Source organism: Onychomys torridus, chromosome 2 (genome assembly GCF_903995425.1).
Source record: "Onychomys torridus chromosome 2, mOncTor1.1, whole genome shotgun sequence".
Classification (NCBI taxonomy): Eukaryota; Metazoa; Chordata; class Mammalia; order Rodentia; family Cricetidae; genus Onychomys; species Onychomys torridus.
Window position 1 is genome coordinate 47,399,849 of NC_050444.1, and position 24,671 is coordinate 47,424,519.

The following is a 24,671-nucleotide window of genomic DNA, read 5'->3' on the forward strand; positions in this document are numbered from 1 at the left end:
AACTTGATTTAAAAATCTTCACTTCATATGTGGCATCTGAAGTATTCACATTCTTACCTCCACGAGGCAAAAATACTGCACTCACATTTATTTTGTTCATCATATTCTCCACTGAGCTGAAAGAATGTAACAGAAATGGAACTTTATGCTAGCTAGCCTCCAAGAATATTGAAATGACAGTAATATTTACACCCTGAATAAGAACATATCTATCACTGGCAAAATGAATTAATATTCCTAAAACTCAAGGAAATCTCATTTGCACTGTTTCCCTATGTCTAGAATTCTTACTTTATTTTTAGTGCTTTGAGAATTTTCTGCATATGATATTGAAAGCTAAGTAAAGACATGGTCTATATAAACTTGGTTTTTCATCACTTCAGCAGTATTAAATACAATATCTACTTATAGTAAGTTGTTATTAAGTAGTTATTGAATGAATGTGTTAATTAAAACATAATGAATCATACTTTAATCTTTGCTAAAACAATATACTATTAAAGGACAAAATTTTACATTAGATAGAAAAGGCCCATAGTAAGACTAACCAAATGACCTGTCTTTAACCAGAGTCAATCAGTGGTGAGGCAATCAATGTTCAAGGCCTTTTTTGCCCCATGTGTTTCTTTCAGCAATAACTAGCCATACTTTGAAAAGCACTTGATGAATTCTTATCATGTGTTGGTTTCTGGAGTCATATCTAAGATAACAAAGCCCCACAGAACTGATCAAATTTGCATATGTTTTCTTATCTTTTCAAGAAAGTGTCAGATTTCCTTTTAAAATGAAGGAATGTGTTACATAGAGAATTAAAGGACCTTTAGGAGAAAAGAATAAATAATGGCAATTGATCCAACTGTGAGTATTTTTAATGTCAAAATGGTGCTCTAATGGTCCACCTCTATGATGGAAATAATTATTTCAATGCTGAACTACAGCATAATCTATTTAGATGACATTTTACTTTCCAATTAATCCCCGAACAAGCAATACTTATAAAGTAAATAGCTGCTGAAGTGATCACAATGTGAAAGTAGGATTTTTTTTTTGTTGTTGTTGTTCATTTTGATTACTATTTGACTGAAAAACACTGTGAGAAACCACTGACTGCCAGGTCAATTTCTTAGCTTCAAGTGGTTAACTTGGGAAAACAGGGCTGGAGTCAGTAGGTGAAAGGACTAGGCCTGTAGTTATCTGAGCCTGGAATGCAACTGTTTTACACATATACTTGGACTTTTCCAAATGCAAATCACATGTAAATCACAGCGTCATTGCCCTTTACTTGGTCCACAATGTGCCAAGAGCTCTTCAGTCTTCTATAAAGTCAGACCATCCACGGAAACCCAATCTCTGGTGTTGGAAGCTATAGCTGCATACCAGGAGCTGTTACATTCAATGTGACTCCAATAGCTGCAAGCAAGTGATTAATGCACGTTCTGTCTTCATCAAAGATTTAGGCCTATTTATTAAAATAATTTTTTAACTGGAAATCATTATGTAAATGACTCAGAGGCAAAAGGTTCGTATATTTTCTCGCATATGTGGAATCTTTAAAAATATTTGTCATTTTTATACAAAATTCATTGTTTTAGTGTATGTAGGTATCAGTGTTTTGCCTGCATGTATGTCCATATGTGTAGTGTCCTCAGAGGCCATAAGAAGGCATTGGATCTCCTGGAACTGGTGTTACAGATGATCGTGAGCTGCCATGTGGGTGCTGAGAATGGAGCCTGGGTCCTTTGGAACAGCACCCTCTTAACTGATAAGCTGTCTCTTCAGCCCTTCCTTTGCAATTGAAAAATTAAAATATAGTTACATAAATTTCCTCTCCTCTGTTTTCCTTTCACCTTCTTCCATGTCCCTTCCTGCTTTCAAATTCATGGTCTCTTTTTCTTTTAGAAATTAGAGTGGAAACAGCGGTAACAAAAAGAGGGATAGGTGAGAGTAAATGAGAAGAATCAAGACACACTATATATGAAAATACCACAGTGAAAACCATTACTTTGTACAATTAATGAACATAAATTTCCTTTTGTTGCCCTCTTACTATATTGAGCATTTTTTTTTATTCATTTGGGAACACATTACTGTTCTACAGTGTTTATGATAATATATAGAAAATGAACATAGCCATATTATATGACCAGAACCATATGATGTATTATAGTTAGTGGTATTTATATACATATATAGTGTTTAATTCTTAAAGTCCAGTTATTTCTTCATGAAGATATAGGCTGGAAACAGAAAAGCCAGGTGGCACAGAGATTGTGTTTTATATATATTACTAAATTCTAAGTGCCTCAAGTTATCAGATTTAACAAAAAAAAGAGAAGATACTTCGTTAATTTGGCATTTCTGATAAAGAACAGATATGTGCCAGTTTAAGTTATTTTGGAAATACAGATTGGAAATCTCTAATTTGAAAATCTCAAATCCACAGTGATTTGAGTGCTGACATGGATACTCCAAATGGAAAGTTCCAGAGCAGAGAATTCTATTGCATGTATGAATGTGGTGGTCTGAATGAGATATCTCACATAAATTGGGTGCATTTGAATACTGATGCCTAGTAGGTAGCTCTTTGGGGAGGAATAGGAGATTGGCCTTGCTGTAGGAAGTATGTCATGGGGGTAAGATCTGAGTTTCACAAGCCATGTCCCCTCTCCCTGCTTCCTGTCTGTGGTTCATAAGTGAGCTCCAAGCTGCTGCTCTAGCCACCTACCACCTGCTACCTCTGTTCTGCTAGCATGGACTCTGACCCTCTGGAACCATAAGCTCCAAACAAACTCTTTCTTCTGCAGTTTGCCTTGGTTATGACGTTTTATCATGGCAATGGGAAAATAACACAATAAAATCATTAAATACATGAATAAAATAAAATAAATGATAGACGTGCTTATTTTAAAGGCTATATAATCTACAACTTACATCCTTATGCACAGCCTTAGACTTTTCTACCATACTTAATCATGCTTCCGGTCCCTTTTCTCTCTCAAAATACGCTTTTATTTTTAATGAAAAGAATTATCTTAGGAGGATAGGGTTATGGCTAAGTCAGTTAATTGTCTTTATTTATTTCAGCATTGTATCTTTCAATGTGAACATTTTCTTCATGGGTACTATTAATTTAACCATTTAGATTCTGAACTTGAGGAATGGTCTAATCAATTTTTTAGGAGGAATGATTTAGGGACATATGAGCAGCTTCTAAATACATGTAGGAGTATGGAAATGACTTAGTGGTTAAAGTACTTGCCCCAGTAATGTGAATACAGGAGGTCAGAATCTCAGAACCCACATAAATGCCAAGTTTTCATGACATTCTACCTGTAATTCCAGGCTCTGAAGACTGAGGTTGGTGTTGGAGCACATTTAGGTTTCCTAGTGGTTTTACCAAGCAGGTCTGCATAAAAGAGGATGATTGGAACATGGGCCTAAGTACGAGGTATCTGAGATGATCTGCACTTGGCTGAGCTGGGGGGGGGGGGCAGGTCTTTTGCTCCACCACTTGGCATTCGTTTAAAAGCCCTTTGGCAGAGACAGCCAGGGCCCGATGAATAAGGATCCAGGCCCACCTAAGGCTATGCTGCATTTCTTTTTGTTTCTCTCCTCTTTATTTCTATCTAAAATCTCTTATCCTTCATTCCTCAAGAGTCCTTGGGGTAAATAAATGGGGGTCTCCCACAGATGGTGCCCAAACAGGGACAAAGATAAAGACAAAAAAGACAGAAAACCCAGGAGGTTGGTGAAAAGATTGAGGGGGTGTTGTAAGTGTAGGCATTCCAATAAGGAATTGAAAAATGAAGGCAATGGTATTTTATTCCCAGGTGTGTAGGTTAGGCAGTGAAATGCTGCAAGGCTGCAGCATAGCCTTCTCTCTATCTAGATCTCTCTCTCTCTCTCTCTCTCTCTCTCTCTCTCTCTCTCTCTCTCTCTCCTATCTATAAAAATGAAGGGAAAATATAAAGTATAGTGTAGTAATATAGTGTAGAAACAATTTATAGTAAAGCAGAGAAGGAATATTGGTAAGAAAACTTAGAATAAGATAAGCTGTAAGACAGAAAAATTATGTCCTTAATTTTTTAATTATGGGGCTATTAATGCAAAATCCTGGGGAAGAACCAGAGGAAATATCTATCAAAGAAGAACTTAATGGGGGAAAAAAGATTCCCATGGGAAGTTTTTGGTCCCAAGTGGCAGATGAGAGAATTTTCCCTAAGGCAAGTGAAATAAAACTCACTCACTGTACAGAAACACCATACCAATTGAATTAGTTTCCTCTTGGCCACTGAAGCCAAAGTTTAGAGGACAGAAGTTTTGGGAAAACTGGGTGGTCTTGCTCTCTCAGAAACTGAAAGCTTTCTTGGGAAAAAACTTAAAATCTCTAAAAATTCTAAAAGCCTTTCAGAACTTTCTCAGATTTTCTCTTTCTGAAGAGCAAAATTAGATTCACCTATTAATGACATCTATGGGAATACCACCTGTGGTTCTCTCTGAGAAAAAACAAAAACACATCTCCTGAACAGGGCAAAACCTCCCTGCTAGCCTTCCCTTCAAGCCAGTAAAAAGCAGCCAGAAATCCCTCTACAGCTCAAACTTAGCCAAAGACGCTTGGGAAAGTGCAGGGCAGCTTGAGGAAGCTGCTGGCATGAAGAAAGCAATGAAGCCAAGCTGCAGCTTGAACCATGGAGTATCCCTGGGCTACATTTGGAGGTGCAACAAGACAGCATAAGGAGGATTCTGGAACCTGGGGGCTGAGCACTGGACTGTCAGCAAAGCAGGTAATGGGACCCTCCCAGGGAAAACACAACAAAAACATGGGGAGGGAAACAATATTATTAGGGGAAAGGGGATGCATGGAAGATGAGTATAGAAAATTCCATAATTCATTAAGCTTTAGAACAAAATTAAAGAAAAAAGAAATGGAAGAAAGGAAATGGTAAGGGACAAACACAATGAAATATTTTAGGACTGAGATGTTTAGGATGGCCAGATACAGAGACCTGACCAAGTTGCTGGTTGGTATCAAACAAATAAAACAAAACAACCAACCAACCAACAAACAAAAAACCCAAAACAACAATGCAGACCAGGAAAGATCACAACAAAATTTCAGAGCATACATATAAGAAAAACTTGAGAATACAGATAAAGTATCTCCTGAGTGTTAGAAGTGGTTACACACAGAGGACTAGCATTGGACAAGTGCTGTGGATATCGCTCTGTGTAAATAAAGTTCTGATTGGCCAGTGGCCAGGCAGGAAGTATAGGCGGGACAAGAGAGAAGAGAATTCTGGGAAGTAGAAGGCTGGGGAGAGACACCGCCAGCCGCCACCATGAGAAGCAACATGTAAAGACACTGGTAAGCCACAAGCCATGTGGCAAAGTATAGATTAACAGAAATGGGTTAATTTAAGATAGAAAAGGTAGATAACAAGCAGCCTGCCATAGCCATACAGTTTGTAAACAATGTAAGTTTCTGTGTGTTTACTTGTTTGGGTCTGAGCGACTGTGGGACTGGCGGGTGAGAGAGATTTGTCCTGACTATGGGCCAGGCAGGAAAACTCTAACTACAGACAAGCATTAGCTATCTCAAAATATGTCTATAATCTGTCTGTCAGTCTATCTATCTATAATCTACCATAATTATCTTCCTAAGTATCTAGCATCTATCTTTATGAGTTATTGAGCACTTTATACTCAAACTACCAATGAAGAGTGAGGTCAGATAACTTGCTCAGGTTTGCCTTCTATGCAGTCTTTCTTAAGTTTTTTTTTTTCCTTTTTTTGTTTATTATATTTGTGTTTTAATTTTACACATCAGCCATGGGTTCCCCTGTCCTCCCCCTCCTGCTCCCACCCCCACCTTCCCCCCTCCCCTCCCCTCCATTCCCATCTCCTACAGGGCCAAGACTCCCCTGGGGATTCATTTAAACATGGTGGATTCAGTACAGGCAGGTCCAGTCCCCTCTTTCCAGGCTGAGCAAAGTGTCCCTGTGTAAGCCCAAGGTTCCAAACAGCCAGCTCATGCACTAAGGACAGGTCCTGGTCCCACAGCCTGGATGCCTCCCAAACAGTTCAAGCTATTCAATTATCTCAACTTATCCAGAGGGCCTGATCCAGCTGGGGGCTCCACAGCCATTGGTTCATAATTCATGTGCTTCCATTCATTTGGCTATTTGTCCCTGTGCTTTTCCAGTCTTGGTCTCAACAATTCACGATCTTACAGTCCCTCCTCTTTCTCAACAATTGGACACTTGGAGCTCCACCTGGGGCCTGGCTGAGGATCTCTGCATCCACTTCCATCAGTTATTAGATGAGAGTTCCAGCACGACCGTCAGGGTGTTTGGCCATCTGAACACCAGACTAGGTCAGATCAGGCTTTCTCTTGACCGTTGTCAGAAGTCTATAGAGGATGTATCATTGTGGATTTCTGGGGACCTCTCCAGAGGCTTTCCTAAGTTTTTAATAGAGCATATGTTTCATTAAGATGAGGAAAAAGGAAAATATAGGATCAGAGAAATAATGTCTCCAATGAAGGAGACTGGCAAAATGCTGAGATGAAAACTGTTCTGTCAGCTTTCACAGCAGCCGTTTTGTTACAACATTGTTGCATCATTGAACAGATTCCATCATCCAGAACTCCCAGAAAAAGGGACAGAAGTTGACAGAATACATGGGACTGTGGATGATAACTTAGAGATAAGGAAGGTATAGCAGACAATAACATGGAGACTAAGCAGCAAGGTTTTTATACATTAACTTTGTATGTACATGTGTGTGTTCATGTGCACATGAGCATGCTTGTATGTGTGAGGGGGGGGGAGAGAGAGAGAGAGAGAGAGAGAGAGAGAGAGAGAGAGAGGGAAAACATGTACATGTACACTCATTTCACAGTCTGCCTGGGAAAGTATGAGGACAGTTTTTTCTAACTTTGTGGCTTTTCACAATTCAACAGGTCATCTGGTTTGGCAGTAAGCACATTCACCCAATGAGCCAACTCACTGGCTGTGAGCAAAAAGTTTTGTTCCACAATTTAGTGAACAAAAAATTCTATAAGAAGAGAAAAAAAAAAGTCTTGATAATTTTCTAGGGTACAAATTATATTTCCTGAGTCATACTCACATGAAGTCACCTAAATTTAGCTTTCAAACATATTCAAAAATAGGAAAGGAGAGATGAGAGGTTTAAGAGCTAAGTGCATAAATCCCAGAAATGGAAATCAAGAGATCATGTCTAACAAATCCAGTTGGAGAAGAATGAATGTATGCATAGAGGATCAGTATAGTCATCACTTACTGTCTCCCTCTGTTAAATAAAAAAAAAAAAATTGGCATGTGAATGCCCAGTGCCAAAAATACATCTTCTAGTTCACTCACATCTGTGATGCTGTTTTTGGCACATACACATATCAAGTCATTAAACATGGAGGGTTATTTGAAAGGATAGCAAATACTTTTGCCTTTTCCTCCATCTAACACAGAGTCACATTCTACAAGTGGTGGAATCTGAATATCAGGTCTGGCATCTTTGATGGAAACAAAAACAAACAACTCTCCATACCTTCTTGAGTTTGAGGCTATCAGAACCTTGTATAGTAGTAGTGTTTCTGCCCCTTGTAAGAAACATGGAGGTGACAAGCATCAGGGGAGCCTATGGAAACAATGGAACATGTTATCTTTGGATACTATACTTTGGGTTATAAAACAAAAACATAGGAACTAGTATTTTCCATTGAAAACTTGAGTAAGTAGAATGTAAATTTGCTATTTCATATACTTTAATTTTTTGAATACCAGTTATAGGGTTTTTTTGTTTGTATTTTTTCTTTACTCTTTGGTGGCCTACCAACAAATAAATACATTGAGATTTAGTCTTACTTATAAATGCTTGTCCCTAGCTTGGATTGTTTCTAATCCCATTTCTGTTTAAGTACATTTAGTCCCTGGACTTTTTAATCTTTCTTAACTCTATATGTCTGTCTGTCTTTCTTTTTTCTTTCTTTCTTTCTTTCTTTCTTTCTTTCTTTCTTTCTTTCTTTCTTTCTTTCTTACTGCATGGCTGGCTTTGTGGCTGGGTGGCTGGCTCTTGGCATCTTTCTCTCCTTCTTTTCTTCCTCTTCACTCTTTTCAAGATTTATTCTCCTATTTCTTCTCTCTGCCTGCCAGTTTCACTTCTTTCTCTCTCCTGACTAGCTATTGGCCATTTAGCTCTTTATTAGACCAATCAAGTGTTTTAGGCAGGAAAAGTAGCACAGCTTTACAGAGTTAAATAAATGCAACATAAAAGAATGCAACACATCTTTGCATCATTAAACAAATATTCCACAGTATAAACACATGTAACACATCTTAAACTAATATTCCACAACAACCAGTGACTTATGACTCAATGTGATACATTATTAAAAAGAAGACAGGTATGTAATAGTGTGGATAAAACATCTATAAACACGGCAGTTAAAAAATGAGACTGCTGAGTAAATAAGAATATCTTTTAAAGACCTTATATATTGCTCTAAGGGTTTGTGGCTTAATGTGATCTGATTGCTGGCTTGGAGATAATTCTCCTAGAAAAATGAATAGTACACCAGAAGGCTCAGCAATTTAACTATGCTAATACTTACTAATTGCTAATAATTAATAAATAGACTTTGATGGTAAACATGTGACAAGTAGTAGAGGACAAATCAAAACTGTTGCAGAGAGCACCAGGCTAAAAACTAAATATTTGAGAGGTGGAAGCAAGCAGAGGAGGAGAGCAGGCTCTGGAAAGGAAGTGGTGTAAGCAGTGGTGTAGACTCTGTCTCTGGGAATATTCAGTATGGGTCTCCATTTCACATTTGGCTATGGAATGTTCTGTGGTCATGCTCTCCTTCCCAGTCCTCATCTGGAAAGTGGGAATGCACCATACAAGAAAGGAATGAGAGATACTTTGCAGAAATCTTTAACAGAGTTTTATAAGAAGTGAAACTTTACCAACTCCAGCTGACCCCAGCTGACCCAGAGAACAAACAGTACTGTGCACATCACTGCAGACAGACTTATCAACCTATATCCATATTGCTTCCAATATTTATGGTGGATATTTGTTTTTATAAGGTTGCATCCAACTTATTTGCTATTTTTAGCATTTATTACTGTAATATACATACATACATGGCTCTTGGTCAGGGGTATGGGAGAGCAGCACATTGTTTATGATCATTGCTGCATATTAACTTAAATTGTAAAAGTTAATTACATGGAGAACCAAGGCTGTAAAGTGTCTGACAGTCAGCTGGGTGGCTGGGTAGAGGCAGATTGTAGAGAGAATGAAGAAGACAGAAAAATGTTGAGAGAATTACCAGTCAATGCTGGGCAGCCCTGAGTTTATTTCGTAGCCAGCTATATACAGTTTTGAAGAACAGAGGTAGAACAATGCACAGCACAGGCATTCAACCACTATCTATCCTGCCTTGCATCAAGGAGCAGGCAGTTTCATTTTCTATCTTGATGTACCCCAAGCTGGCATCAGCAGCCTGCATCTAGCTAGATTTTGTGTTCCTTCATGTGGACTATTCAGGACTTTCTCACAGTCCTGGAGCAAGCAAGCTTGAACTCTATTGTCTTAGAATAGACTTCAGATTCAAACTGGGAAACTGAGTCAGTTGTGGGTTCCCACAGTAAAGTTGGTTGCTCCACTGTCCTCTTCAAAGCAGGTTAAACAAACAGGCTGAGCACACAGTAAGCTAGCAGTGTTAAGTGGTCTCAAAGCATATTACTAACTCTGGATGTGAGGTCCAGCAAAGGTTACAGTCTCTTAGAATGTAAAAGATATTTTCAAAATAATGTATTACCACATTTATGTGTTAATTATGTCTATGAACAAGTATTAGTATGCATATGGAGGCAGAGGCTAACTAACAAGTTGTGGTGATTTTATTTGTATGTTAATAAATAAAACTTGCCTGGAAATCAAGGGGAAAAGGCCAACCATTTTAAGTAAACAAGTCAGGCAGCACACACTCTTAACCCCTTAGTAGGCAGGATCTCTGTACGTTCAAGGCCACACTAGGGAACAGAGCCAAGTGTATTGACACACACCTTTAATCCCAGTACCAACCTTGGAGGTCTGTACAGACAGACAGAAAATGACAGAGCTGTGTAGGAAGAGGAAGTGAGGTAGCTAAGCTAAGATAGCCAATGAGAAGGCAGAATAACAAGGCAATAAAGGCATGGGTAGATAGGAAATAACTCATTTGAAAGCTGCAGAGTTGATTAAGTAAGGTTGGCTTGTGGCTTTCCCTATTTCCCTGATCTACGGCTCTCACCCCTATATTTGGCTCTACATTTTTTATTTGATAAGACCATTTAGAAATTTGTTTACATTGAGTTTTTTCCACACCTTAATTTTAAGACAGATTCTTTTATTGAACTCAGAACTCACAAATTTGGCTAGAGTGACTGGATAGTGAATGACAGAATCTTCTTGTCTCTGCTTCTCCAGTACAAGGGTTACATGCATGCACTGTCACATCTGACTTTGCACATGGATGCTGGGGATCCAAACTCAGGTTCTCATGCTTGCACAAGTAATTTACTGACTTAGCCAACTCCCCATGCTAGCAAGTAAAAACATTAAGAGTCTTTCAGAATGCTTGGATATCAAAAGGCTATAGAATGTCTAGCATGCCCACTGGTCTTAGCAGCTAATGGGGCAATGGTAATCTTGGTATCTTAGGAGATCCCAAGACAGAAAGCAGAGATGATATAAAAAAATGAGAAAAGCAATCTGAGCTGCCACTGGTCATGGATGACTTTCTAGAAGCATGCCTGGGAGTGAGGAAACTAAGAATTGAGAAGGCATATAAATAAGACTTCTGAAAGAAAGGAAAAATAAATAGGAGAAACATATGAGAGAACAAGATCTCCAAGGACCTGTTATTTTCTGGTTTTCTAATATTATCTTTTCAGCTAAGTAGTTTTTATGAATCCAAAAAGATGAATTATTATTTTTGACCTTGATTTGTGTAAGATGTGTTTCAAGAACCTCATCTCATGAAAGGGTGTTCAGTTCTGTTATGCAGCCTTTCCCCATATTATTTCTTAAAAGCAATAACACAATATGCAAAAGAATGCAGAAAGAAGTCCATCTGAAATGACATCTTATGTCTGGAGATGTCTCCTCTGTGCCCAGTACAAATCGCTCTTTTTGATAGCTTCTGTTATTAGTGCTGCATCTAGGAAGAACAGAAAACATGCCTCACAGAGACCATTTTCTATTTTCAATTTTCCAAACAGGTAACTGTGTGATTTCATCTGTCTGCAGAGTTGTTGGGGTGTGTGTATGTGTGTGTGTGTGTGTGTGTGTGTGTGTGTGTGTGTGAATTTAAGAACATTGGAGATTGAAAGAAATATGTCAATACACTACACTACACACACACACACACACACACACACACACACACACACACACGAACTGTTTAATCTCCAGTAAAATCAGTTACAAATAACAAGATAAAATATAGTATTTGATCTCATCATGTGACAATGGTGTTTCTTATAACAACAAGAGATAAATTCACTCATCCCCTGGACCATGACTCCTATGTGTGGTTCTTATTCCTATAGGCCTATTTTGTAGTACTATAAATAGAGGCAACATCACAGGAAAACCATTGTGCCTTTTCTACATGCATATCTGTTTAGACACAGCACATGAATTACCACTAAATTGAGTATAAGAATGATATGATAGGAGGCAATGGTAGGAAGATTGTAGCAAGCCCAGAGCCACCAAGTCCCAGACAAGTCAAGGGTATACAGTGAAATTACATTTCAAAAAAAGCAAACCCCCAAAGAATGATGTGATTATTTTTTAATTATTTTGAGTATATTTTCCGTGCATATGTTGTTTGATATTCAAGGTAAGGGCTTATTTCCATATGTCACCATGAGCATCAGAGAAAAGCCTGATAGGAAACACTTCTATGATTGCCAAGCACACATCCTTTCAGGCAGAAGTGCTGCGTGTGATCTGTGCTCATTGCACCAGTTAAAATTATGCCCAGACATTAGCTATGCATGTAAATCATTTAATGTGTTTAATAATTACAGTCTGTGCTGTTGGCATCACCTCATCTAGCAGAGGAAGAATTTAAATCTCTGTTTAATGAAATCTCTAGACCCTGAGAGTTAGTATAAGGAATTTGAAGCCACGTGTGGGGAGACTACTTCTCACATTCATGTTTGGGGGAAAAACAACTAAGATATGGAGAAAACAGTTTGCCTCGCTAGGCAAAAATCTAGGGAATAGCTTAAAAAGAGACCCTTATGTAGTTTTAGTAGCATGTAGAAAGTAAGCCAACATTTGCCTTTAATAGGAATATAAATGCTATGATGTCCCACGTAAATGGGAAGTGATTTAAATCTCAGGGAAATTTATGCATTCCCTTCTTCAGATGAATGAATGAGTCTATTACAGTCCTATGGTTGAGTCATAAACGCAGTCATTAGTAAAGATAACAGGAGTTAGATCCATCCAATATACAACCTGAAACAAGGAAGGATGAGGAACAAAAGACAAATGTGTCAGAAAAGAGATCTTCTATGTAAGAATTTTGTCTAAAAATATTAGTAAAACACCACTATTCTGTCTGGTATTTTTAACTGTGCATTCATTTATGTTGTCTGAACTCTTTAGAGTCTTCTGTTTTATGGAATTAATGTAGTCCTTAAAATTTGCAGGCTAAACCACTACTGTTCTACTTAAAAGAGATACTTACTGTGTCTGTTTGGTAAAAAACAGCTTTATAACATCAGAAATGAATAACCACTTACCAAATAAACATGTTTGTATTAAACTAGCTATATGAGTAGAATTTGAATGTTTCAAATCATTTGGCTAAGATATGTACTAAATAGCATAAAGACTCATGGTGTTTAGAGATGGGGCCACTTTCTGTCCAGAGCATACATTCAACTGTGCCTTGGGTGCTTGCAGCCCAGGGGTGTGCAGGCTCCTGCTCCATTCCTGCTGAAGGTCTAAAAAGGTCATCTACCCTAGACTGTGACTCTTACTTTATTTGCATGGTTCCAAATCTCGTAAAGACAATTTTTGTAAATTTCCTATGACCTCTGTATTAGTTATTTTTGTATCACTGGCACAACATACCCAACAAAAGCAACATAAGGGAAGAAGTATTTATTTTGGATCACAGTTCAGCTAGTCTCAGCTCCTCCTGGTAGGAGAAGGCACAATAGTTAGATCAGTCAATAGCAGTAACAGCTTGCAGTTCTCATCTCAGTGGGTTAGGAAGCAAAAATCTCAGGCTAGAAGAAGTTTCAGGTTGTAAATGCCAAGAGCTTGCTCTTCTAAGTGCGCTCCTTCCAAGTAGTACCACCAGCTCATGTTCAAACACATGAATGCATAGGGGCTACTTCCATCTGAAATAGGACAATCTCTCAGGAAAGTTTCATTGCTCTTTACTGCTCTAGAGGTGGTGGGACCTGGGAGAGTGAAGCCAAGAAATGAGGTGCACTAAAGTCTCATGCAATAGCTAACTGTATCAGACAGTTTATACTCTGGGGCTTAAGAAGAATCACATGAGTAAAGTGTGCAATCACAAGGGCAAACTGCACATGGCAGACATGCAGTGCAAACAAGTTTCTCCATAGAGGCAAATAAACAAAGTAGCCAGTTGTAATGAGTAATCTGAAGTAAACTCACTCCTATCTGCCACACCTGGGAGGAGCATGAGAACACATTCTAAGAACAATTTGGAGCTTTGAAGAAACGGAGGTCACAAGACTTTTGTCTTCTGTTCTTGGAGTTTTCTAACAAGTACTCAGAATTCTCCTCCCATGGCTCCATTCTTGGACTGCCCCCCCCTTTTTATTCTTTAAATGCAGGATATCCAGAGGGTTTCGATTTGAGATGTTGTAAATTGATGTTGTTATAAATCTAACTTTTATTTGATGCATGAGTATCCTATAAGCAATCAAATTATAAGCATAATTAATAATACTAGAACAGTGAGAGAATTGTGTGTAATACTCTGCCACCAAGAACAGGGATCCAAACTATATCCAAACTATTGGTCACATTATATTGATCAGAAAAATCTAGGGAACAGCTTAAAAAGAGACCCTTATGTAGTTTTAGTAGCATGTAGAAAGTAAGCCAACATTTGCCTTTAATAGGAATATAAATGCTATGATGTCCCACGTAAATGGGAAGTGATTTAAATCTCAGGGAAATTTTATGCATTCCCTTCTTCAGATGAATGAATGAATCTATTACAGTCCTATGGCTGAGTCATAAACGCAGTCATTAGTAAAGATAACAGGAGTTAGATCTATCCAATATACAAGCTGAAACAAGGGAGGATGAGGAACAGAAGACCAATACACATGGTCAGAGACACTCCCTGCAGACGTACAGGTCAAAGCAGCTAGCATTGTCAAAAAATCGAGTGACATAGACTCTGTATTTCAGAGAATAGCTTCTCCTTTGATTCATAGGTCTGTAACTTGGACCTGGATGGGCAGACTTGACTCTGATGGTAGGGTCGATACCAAGGTCCATGGCATAGTATAGCAGACAACAATTAATAATTTAGGTGTCAACCCAGCAGATGAATGATTCTTTGATGGAGAAACCTTGTTCGAGCAAGGCTTACAAGGCCACAGACTCTGGAATACTGTCTGCTTCTGTCTGTAATTTCACATGCACAAAAACAGCTTTGGGAATCGCCCCATTATCTGTACTGTAATGTGTCTATCTCATGATTACATCTCATCCATGGGGGATATTTATCTGTGGCTTATTAGGAATATGCTGTATAATTTTGACACAGTCAGGGCCTATTAAGTTCCACTAAGAAACTGCTTTAGTCACAGTTTAGATTTATGATTTAGGAAAACACTTGAGTCCAGATTGGCCCAAATTCCTTTAATCTTTATGCTGAGAATTACAGTTAGCCGTTTTTTGTACATCCTGAGGTGAAACAAAGCTTCAAAAGAGCTTTAGATTAGACCAGATACCTTGCTATCACAAGGACACACAGCTGAACTACCTGGCTAGGTTGTAAATACAAGGACATCCTAATTATTACTGGCTGGCAAATAATTTAGTTCCTGACCACAATTTGCGAAAATATATTCTAACTAGTCAAGGCTACAGAAAATAACTTGACTCTGTAGATCCTAATGAGGGCTGTAGGTGTTCTTAGACAATCAAAAGTTACATGTAGGATAGGAAAATAGACTTCAAGATTTAAAAAATGCTTTTATGTCACTGTGTTTTGGAAAATGCCTAGTGGGCCTATATTAGGAGATTCAAAGTAAACCTGAGTTCCAACCAAAGCATTTATGACACAGCTCTCTTTCTATAAACACTTTGAGAAGGCCCAGCATTTCTATTAATCACAAAATGTTAGTATAAAATGTTACTACACTTTAAAATGTAGGGTAGTACACAAATTCCTTAAATTTCTTAGACTCCTCAATAGTTTTACAACTCTTTTAACCCTTTGTAAGATTATCTCTTTAAGTTAGATAATGTAATGACTGATACTTTATTTGCAGCTGCCCTTTACAGCCAATTAAGAAGTTAAGATTTACTACATGTATATTGTTAGGAAGGCTCTGTTTCTTTTCATTTTCTGAAATGTGACCTTAAAGTGTATCTCCTATATTCATCATGAAAGAGTTTATTGGATACAGATACACACACACACACACACACACACACACACACACACACACACACACAAAGAAAAAAAGAAAAAAATGGAGCCAATGTGAGAAAATAGAGATACCACCAGAATATGTGTGTTCCTTTCCTAAGACCCTCAGATAGAAATTAGCCCCACAACCTCACTGTTGTTCTGAGGCATTCCCTCTATAACCCTCGAGCAGCCTGGAAGCTGCTCTCTCAGATCGAATTAGATCAATATCTCCTTTTGCCCTTTAGCTGGCGGCCTGCTGTCTTTCTTCCATTGTCTCCTCACCCTCTGCTATCATCCTTAATGACCTGGGGCTGGAGGAGCTGAAGAGGAATCCACAACGACATTTCAGTGGATCTATGTTCAATGACAGATGCATGCCCCTTCCCAGTTTTCTTCTAGAAAAGTAAAAGTGTGACAGGTTAATGGCCTAAGTTAGGGTTTCCATAGCTACGACAAAACATCATGACTAAAGAGCAAGTTGGAGGAAAGGAAAAGGGTTTATTCAACTTACATTTCCACACTGCTGTTCATCACCAAAGGCAGTCAGGAAAGGAAATCAAACAGGGCAGGCTCCTGGAGGCAGAAGTTGATACAGAGGCCATGGAGGATGTTGTTTACTGGCTTGCTTCCCTTGGCTTTCTCAGCCTACTTTCGTATAGAAACCAGGACCACTAATCCACAATGGACTGGGCCCTCCCCTGTTGCTACTAATTGAGAAAATGCCTTAGAGCTCGATCTCATGGAGGCATTTCCTCAACTGAGGGTCCTTCCTCTGATGACTCCAGCTTTGGTCAAATTGACACAGAACCAGCCAGTACATTAATGCACCAGCTTGCTTACTGCAATAAAACCAGGAAGGTCAGAGTGTACACAAGTCTGAGTCTATTGTTGTAAATAATTGTACAACATAAGAAGATAGAACTCTCATTCAGTGACTAGTGGAAGCAGATGCAGAGATCCATGGCCAAACCCCAGGTGGAGCTCCAGGAGTCCAACCACTACGAGAGAGGAGGGATTATACGAGCAAGAGATATCAAGACCATGATTGGAAAAAGCACAGGGACAAACATCCAAACTAGTGGAAACACGTGAACTGTGAACCAGTAACTGAGGAGTCCCCATGGAACTGGACCAGGCCCTCTGGATAAGTGAGACAGTTGATAAGCTCGGACTGTTTAGGAGTCCCCCAGGCAGTGGGACTGGGACCTGTCCTTGGTGCATGAGCTGGCTTTTTGGAACCTAGGGCCTATGCTGAGACACTTTGCTCAGCCCTGGTGCGGGGAGAAGGGGACTGAACCTACCTCATCTGAATCTACCAGGCTGGGCTGAATCCCCAGGGGAGACCTTGCCTTGGAGGAGGTGGGAATGGAGGGTGGATTGGGGGGAAGGCTGAGGGGTGGGAGGAGGGAGGACAGGAGAATCCATGGCTTATATGTAAAATTAAATTAATTATAAAATAAAAATATTTATAAAAATTTGAAGACTTAAACTTAAAACTTCAAAATGACAGAACCAAAAAAAAATCTGAAAGTATATTTAAGAGTTTATGAATTAACCATAATAGATGAATCAAAACAACCATCTTCACCTGTTGTGTTCAGGAAAAGGAAGTATTAAAAGATTGCTGCTGGGCTGTGGTGGTGCATGCTTTTAATCCCAGCACTCGGGAGGCAGAGCCAGGCAGATCTTTGTAAGTTCGAGGCCAACCTGGGCTACCAAGAGAGTTCCAGGAAAGGTGAAAAGCTACACAGAGAAATCCTGTCTCGGGGGGAAAAAAAAAGGATGAATATCTAGACCATGAATTCACTCCTATACTATTAGATGAGCCATAAATAAAAAAAAAGTATTTGCCTGTGGAATAGGTGTTGTAGAATATTATTTCAAGGTGTGTTACTTTTATTTATGTTCTGGAACATTTGTTTAATGATGAAAAGATGTGTTTGATTAAGTAAAATTCACCTGTGGTCAGGAGGTTGTGTCAGCAATTAGCTGACAGAAAGTGGTAGGGAGAAGCCAGGTGAGAAAGGGTTTATAAGGAGGGGTGAGGAGACTCACAGGGATTTTGGAGGACTCAAGCCAGGAGAAGAGGTGAGCTACTTGCCATTCAGCCTCTCTGTAGAGCAGAATTCCACCTTAACCTTTGAATCTTGAGTTCTTCAGAGAGAGAGAGAGGTTTAATTAAGTTCCCTTTGTATGTAGCTTTGCAAGAGTTGGAGCCGGAGGGAACAGATTTTCCCCTGGCTATGGCCCTTGCAGGCCAACCACTACTGGTAGCGGCAGAGTGCAGCTGCTGATTCAAGACAGCTGTGGCTTAAAGGCAGCAACCATTTAAACAAGGACAACACATGGGAGAAGGTTAGACAATTTTTTAATCACAAATTCAGTTCATGTAAAAAACCCTATAGCTTAGCAGGTGGATAATAATTTCCTTTCCTTTCACAATAACATGCAAATGTAACTTGAAAATCCATAGTTTTATAATGCTGTAAAAAACTGATTGTTAGTTACGGGTAATATAACACAGTAAAGATCAAATCCATGTAATTGTTGACATCACAACCCCCCTTCCCCAATTTCCCAATTGAGCAAGAAGAATAAGGTAAGCAGTTAGTGTTTTCTGGCCCTTTAGGAGACAGTTTAGTGGGGAAAATAAATTTTAAAGGCAGCGAAGGATCCACACAATACACAAATACCTCTTTTAGTCTAGATTCAAATTACTGTAGTTCTTTTCTTGCATCTCAAGATAATATGTGAGGACTGTATAATGCCATCTCTCCTTTTAGAATTTTAAGTAGGTTTGTTAGTGCATTGGAAATATCAAGCGCAGCTCATAGGGCTGAGGAGGAGTTGGGAAATGAATTCCTTTCCCCTGCTCTGCCCTAGCTTGCCTAGGTTGTACAGCTAGCTTTTTCCTAAGCTCCTTCCTATGTTCTCACCAAAAATCAGAGAGAATTTAAGATTAGACTGATCATCAAATACCTCATCCATGCTGTGGAGTCATTTTCGGGCTATGGAGGCTATGTATCTAAAGCAGGGTCCAGTAAGGGAGCTGGGGAACTATCACCAGAATAGTTATTGGTGGCACTGTTTTTACTTTTGATTCTGCCTGACCAGGAAAAATCTTTTCTGTCTCTTTTAGCAATTTTAAGGTTCGATCATCCAGTTTATATTCATTCAGGAATTAGCTATCTCTTCCTCATGATTATTATCCTCCTTATGTTCCTTAAGCATTTAGATAACTCTGAATTAATTAATACCCAAGTTACCCAAATTGAACGGAGCTCCTTTCCCCTTGTTTATACACCTTTTCAGTATTCTTTCAGATTATGCCCCACACTTCTTCATCTGAAGTTTCTTCTTCTGGAAACGAGGGATTATAATCGTAAACAACTTGAAAGCAGTCTAATTATTGTGATTTTGATATTGTGCTCCTCCTTTCTTTAAACACGATTCATAAGCTTGACATGAGGCAAAGCCTCTCCTGTTTTTTTCTGGTTATTCTCACTCTTGCTTTCTGTGAGGGTCCCCACTCTCCTATCATGTAGCCCCCACTTCGGGTCCCTGTTCAGGTGGCACTTGTTCACTGCTCTGGTGCTGGTGAGACCTGGGAGAGTGGAGCTGATAGATGAGACAGACCAAAGTCTCATTCATGCAATAGACAACTTTACTTAGAACTTCAGGTAATTTCTACCTTGAGCATTAGGAGAAGTCAGGTGAGTAAGGAGCACAATCACAAAGGCAAGTCGCACACAACAGACAAGCCACATGTGATGGGCAGGTCACATATGGCAAAAACATGTTTTTTCATACAGGAATACCTATTGTAATGAATAATCAGAAGTAAACCTACTCCTATCCACCACACCTAGGAGGACCATGAAAGCACATCCCAAGAACAATTCTGTTTTGAAGAACCTGAGGTCATGACGTTAGACTCTTGTCTTATTTTCTTGGAGTTTTCTCACGAACACTCAGAATTCTCCTCACTCACTGGCTCAATTCTTGGACCTTGCTCCAACACACTGCTTTGTCTTTTTTTTTTTTTTTTATTACTTTCATATTACTTAAAACTTAGAAGATTGAGAAAAGTGATATTTAGAAATTATGTTCTATGTTCCAAAAACCTCACTGGGGTTTTTGTCAATTTGAGAGTCATCTGCGAAGAGGTAGCTACAGCTGAGAAAATGTCTCCGTAAGACTGGCCTGTGGCAAGCCTGTCAATATTTTCTTAATTAATGATTGATGTGGGGAGGCCCAGACCATTATAGGTGAGGTCACCCCTGGGGCATATGAGGAAGCAAAATGAACAAACCAGTAATTACTAGTCCTCCATCATGCCTTGAGTTCCTGCCATGACTTTTCTTCCATGATGGATTGTAATGTGGAATTTTAAGTGAAATCAACCACTTCCTCCTAAATTGTTTTGGTCATGGTGTTTCATCACAGGAATAGAAATCCTAAGTAGGGCACACCAGCAATACTAGGCACTTACATTTTGTTTCCTTTATTTGTCATTTTTTTCCCCAGAGTTTCTAAATATACATTTTCATTTTCTTCTTAAAAGCTTGAATATACATTGGAATAACAATTATGTTTCAAGAATCGTTCTTATTTTTCCTAAAGATAACATGTTTTTTTTTTTCCCAAACAAGAGTATTCTTTTACAATCCAATTGTAAGATGAGGAAAATCAATATTAATACATTGTCAATTTCTAATCTATATATAAAAAACATTTTTAAAGTTAATGTATTTTATGTATCAATTGTGAGTTTACCATGGCATGTGGAGAGAGGTCAGAGGACAACTTGTGGGGTCAGTTTTATCTTTCCATCATGGAGGACCAAACTCAGGTCACCAGGCTTGGTACTTTTGGCCTCTAACCAGACTACATATTCAAACAGAATGGTTGTTTCAGAAATGTAGTTGTCATATTTTTCCCAACCCAGGACAATTCCAGGATCATGTATTACATTTAGTTATATTGTTCCTTAATCTAAAGATTTTTCTTAGGGGTTGGGGATTTAGCTCAGTGGTAGAGTGCTCGCCTAGCAAGCGCAAGGCCCTGGGTTTGATCCCCAGCTTAAAAAAAAAAAAAAAAAAGATTTTTCATGGTCTAACTTCTTTCCTCCCTCCCTCCCTCCCTCCCTCCCTCCCTTCTCCCTCTCTCTCTCTCTCTCTCTCTCTCTCTCTCTTTCTTTCCCAGCTACTTTAGTTTTTCTTTATCATCAGTGATCTTGACATTAAAAAAGTACAAGTTGTTTTTTTGATACAATGTCCTTCAGTTTGCTCAATGTTGTTGGATAACCCTTTCCTGAATCAATTATTAGTATGATATTACAAAACGCTAACTTTCTTTCTCTTTTCTTTCACAGCTAATAATATTCCGTTATACAGAAGAATTTATCCCCATTTTGTGTGTTTGCAGTATTAGGTATTTATGTCACTTTAGGCTTATGGATTTTTATTTTGTTTAATAGGTTATGATATTTCATTATCATCATTTATTTTGATCTCAAATTGCCCCTTGTATTTGAGATTTTAAAAAACGGTATTACCTTTGCTTTATTATCCACTTAAGTCATTCAATATGGACCTAAGATGTTCCCACAGGAGTTAAAAAATAAACATAGGCTCACAGCAAGGAAACTGACTATTAGATACATAAAAATCAGTCATGAAAATCAGTAATTTTCAAGACTGGTGGCTTTGTTATAATCACTTTTCAAACAGTCTATCACTGTTTCTTTTTTGTTAGTATAGTATCATGTTTATTATCATCAATGATGCTGGGGTATTCACTTTAGTTTCATCTTACAGTGAATTTTCTATTTTCTCTGTTTAAACATTCTTTTGACCCCAAAGAACAGCCTACAATATTGTAGAAAAAAGTTAAATGTGTTTATAATAGTTTGTATGCTATTGATTCATTTTTTTATAGTGTTCAACAGTTATTCTTCTGGGTTCTCCATGGCTCTGTTTTGTTTTGGGTAACTCCTATTTTGGTCATATATGCAGAGTTGTATGACATCTTTGGATATTATCCACACATGTTGTGGAGCTGCAGGCTGTCCAAGAGACTCCAAAAACATAGAACCTATTGCTGTTTCCCTTGGTTAGTCCCAAAAGATGGAAGTGCTAAAGGCAACATGTACTTCAAAAACAGGGCCCAGAGACCCCTGAGCTGGAACTGAATTGAAAATCCATCCCTGGAAACTAGCTTTCATGGTACCAGAAGGTGCCATGCAAGCTTCCAAATGAGGGAGGCAACAAATATTCCTACCTGGATATGACAAAGCCATGTCAATGGCCAGCATGTCACAATAACCCTACAGGAGCAGTAGTGACCCATAGACCTTGGTGACAACCAGCAAATCTCTAATTGTACTTAATACCTATTTAACAAGAGGGAGTCCATGCCTGCTACTCGTATCTGCTCAGTGCTAGTGAAATCAAATTGGAGGAGAATCTATAACCAATCATTTACTGATCAAGCAGTCTGTAACTCCCTGACACCAATCTATAAACACTTGTCATTATACTCACAGATAAGTGTAGTCTTCTACCCTCACTAAGAAAACTTCTCTTTGCAACAGATGGAGACCGCTACAGAATACCACAATAAATCAAAATGCAGAATTGTAGCACCTGGTTCCAATGGACACATCAACAAAATACTCCTGCACCTAAGACTTGAGAAACATTGCAGAAGAGGGGGCAGAAAGATAAGGAGCCCCTGGATTTCCTGTGAGACTGTTTCTCCTGTGTAGATGAATTTCTAAATGGTCTTATTAATTAAAAAAACATGGGGCCAGATATAGGGGTGAAAACCTGAGAGATCAGGGAAATAGGGAAAGCCACAGCTAACCTCACCTCACCCACAGTGCAGCTTCCAAACGGAGCTACTCCTGTACTCCTAGTAACATCAGAAGTTACACCTATAAAGTCTCACCAATAAGACTGCCAAAATGTGAGCTGAACAATGCTGATACCTACAAACATGTCAAACTGCATGGAGAAAAGCTCATGAAGCCTCAACCCTACACAAAGATCATAGGCAGTGGATAAAAGCTGGGAATGGAAGGAGTGGCCTCCCCAGGGAAGAGCACAGCAATTGATTGTCCAGTGCCAAACAGTCAACCTTGAAAATAAACATACAGATAGCATTATATGGACTGAACAGGTTATATTATATGTATGCAATAACAATTAGTTAAAACAAAAGAGGCCATGAATTTGGAGGAGAAGGGGGAGGTGTATGGGAGTGTTTGAAGGGAGGAGAGGAAAGGAAGACATGCTGTAATTTATAATCACAAAAAGTAAAGTGGAGTTTCATCTGCAAACCTATGTGTGAACATGCCCATTTCTCCTCATATTGTCCTCAAATGAGTGGCAAGGGAGGCCACCATCGCTATAGCACATAGGAAACCATGTGTGCAGACTGAAGAACACAATGAGGAAATTGGAGTTTGCAAAGACCCTGGTTTAGATTTTAAGCATAGAGATAGCACATTAGCAGCCCCACTATTCCTAGGCTCTTTGTGGACTTGGAAAGCAGGTGGGTTCTTTAGATTTCAAGGAGTTACTAGATGAAAGGCACCAAAATATGCAGCCACTGGGGATGACTATGTTGGGGCCTATATTGGTGTTGGGTGAAGCCCAAATGAAGCTTGGGGTAGTAGTTTCTCTGGGACACCTTTGTTCTTTATTTTACTGGTGATATGTCTAGAGGATAGTGTTGACTTTGCAGTAGAAAGACGATTACTCTAATATGTAAATTGTTATTTTAAATGGCAGAACCACACTGATATTGAACTTTACCATAAATATCATGAGTGCACCAAATCTTAGTCCCATAGAAATATTTCTAGTGCAAACTGACTTTTTGTTTGTGTGCTTTTAATTTTAGAGATAGCATTTGCTTAACTATGCCCTCATTTAACCTGCCTGAAATACTGACATTGCAAACATGGATCTAAAGTTGATTCACATTTGTTAGAATGGCCAATAGGAAAAAATACCTGTATGCTACAATAGTAAATGTAGCATGGATTCAGATGACCTCTGTTCATCTCCAAATGTGATAGATTTAAAACTTCTCACAATGATAGAAGAAAGAAGAAGAAGAAGAAGAAGAAGAAGAAGAAGAAGAAGAAGAAGAAGAAGAAGAAGAAGAAGAAGAAGAAGAACAACAACAACAACAACAACAACAACCACCCAAGAAACAAGTCAAAATGCAGTATGTGAAAACCAGCTCTCTGGTCTGCAGATGTGTGAGGAGATTCTGGCTCAGTCCTGCAGAGCTGACTGAGGGTCAGTGATAGCACATTGCTTCTGCAGGAAAGCCTCAGAGGGAAGGTCCACTGCTCACCATCATTTTCGCTGGCAGGCCGGAATATTACACTTGCTGCTTCATTTTTTAGAAGAATAAACATTTACATACAATTATTTGGTCAGGAACAAAGCTTGGTGGAAGGAGTGTACTGTTTTTCTTTTATAAGTGATGAGCCAATTATCTCTTCACTTCTGGGCTCATTGATGACAAGTTTCAAGTTAGTAATTGTTTGTTGATGACAATTGTTGATTAAACACTTGTCAATGCTAAATGTAGCCTAAGACTCATGGAAGCTGGGTTTTTTTTTTGTTTTTTTTTTTTTGTAACAACTCATAGTTTTGTGACAGGACAGTCATGTCTTCATCCTCTGTCTTAGAATTGGGAGTGGGGAGAGAGGGAGAGGGAGAGAGAGAGGGGGAGAGAGAGAGAGAGAGGGAGAGAGGGAGAGAGAGAGGAGGGGGAGAGGATAAAGCAACACCTTCTCAGCTCTTCTTAATTAAGTCATCCTTCTGCTAATTAGATGATATTTGAGACTGCCAGCAAAGGGAAGGGCAATTTATTCCAAGTGGACCTAAGGGACCCTTTTAAGCAATAGAAATGTCCTATATGTTAATTTTGTTGA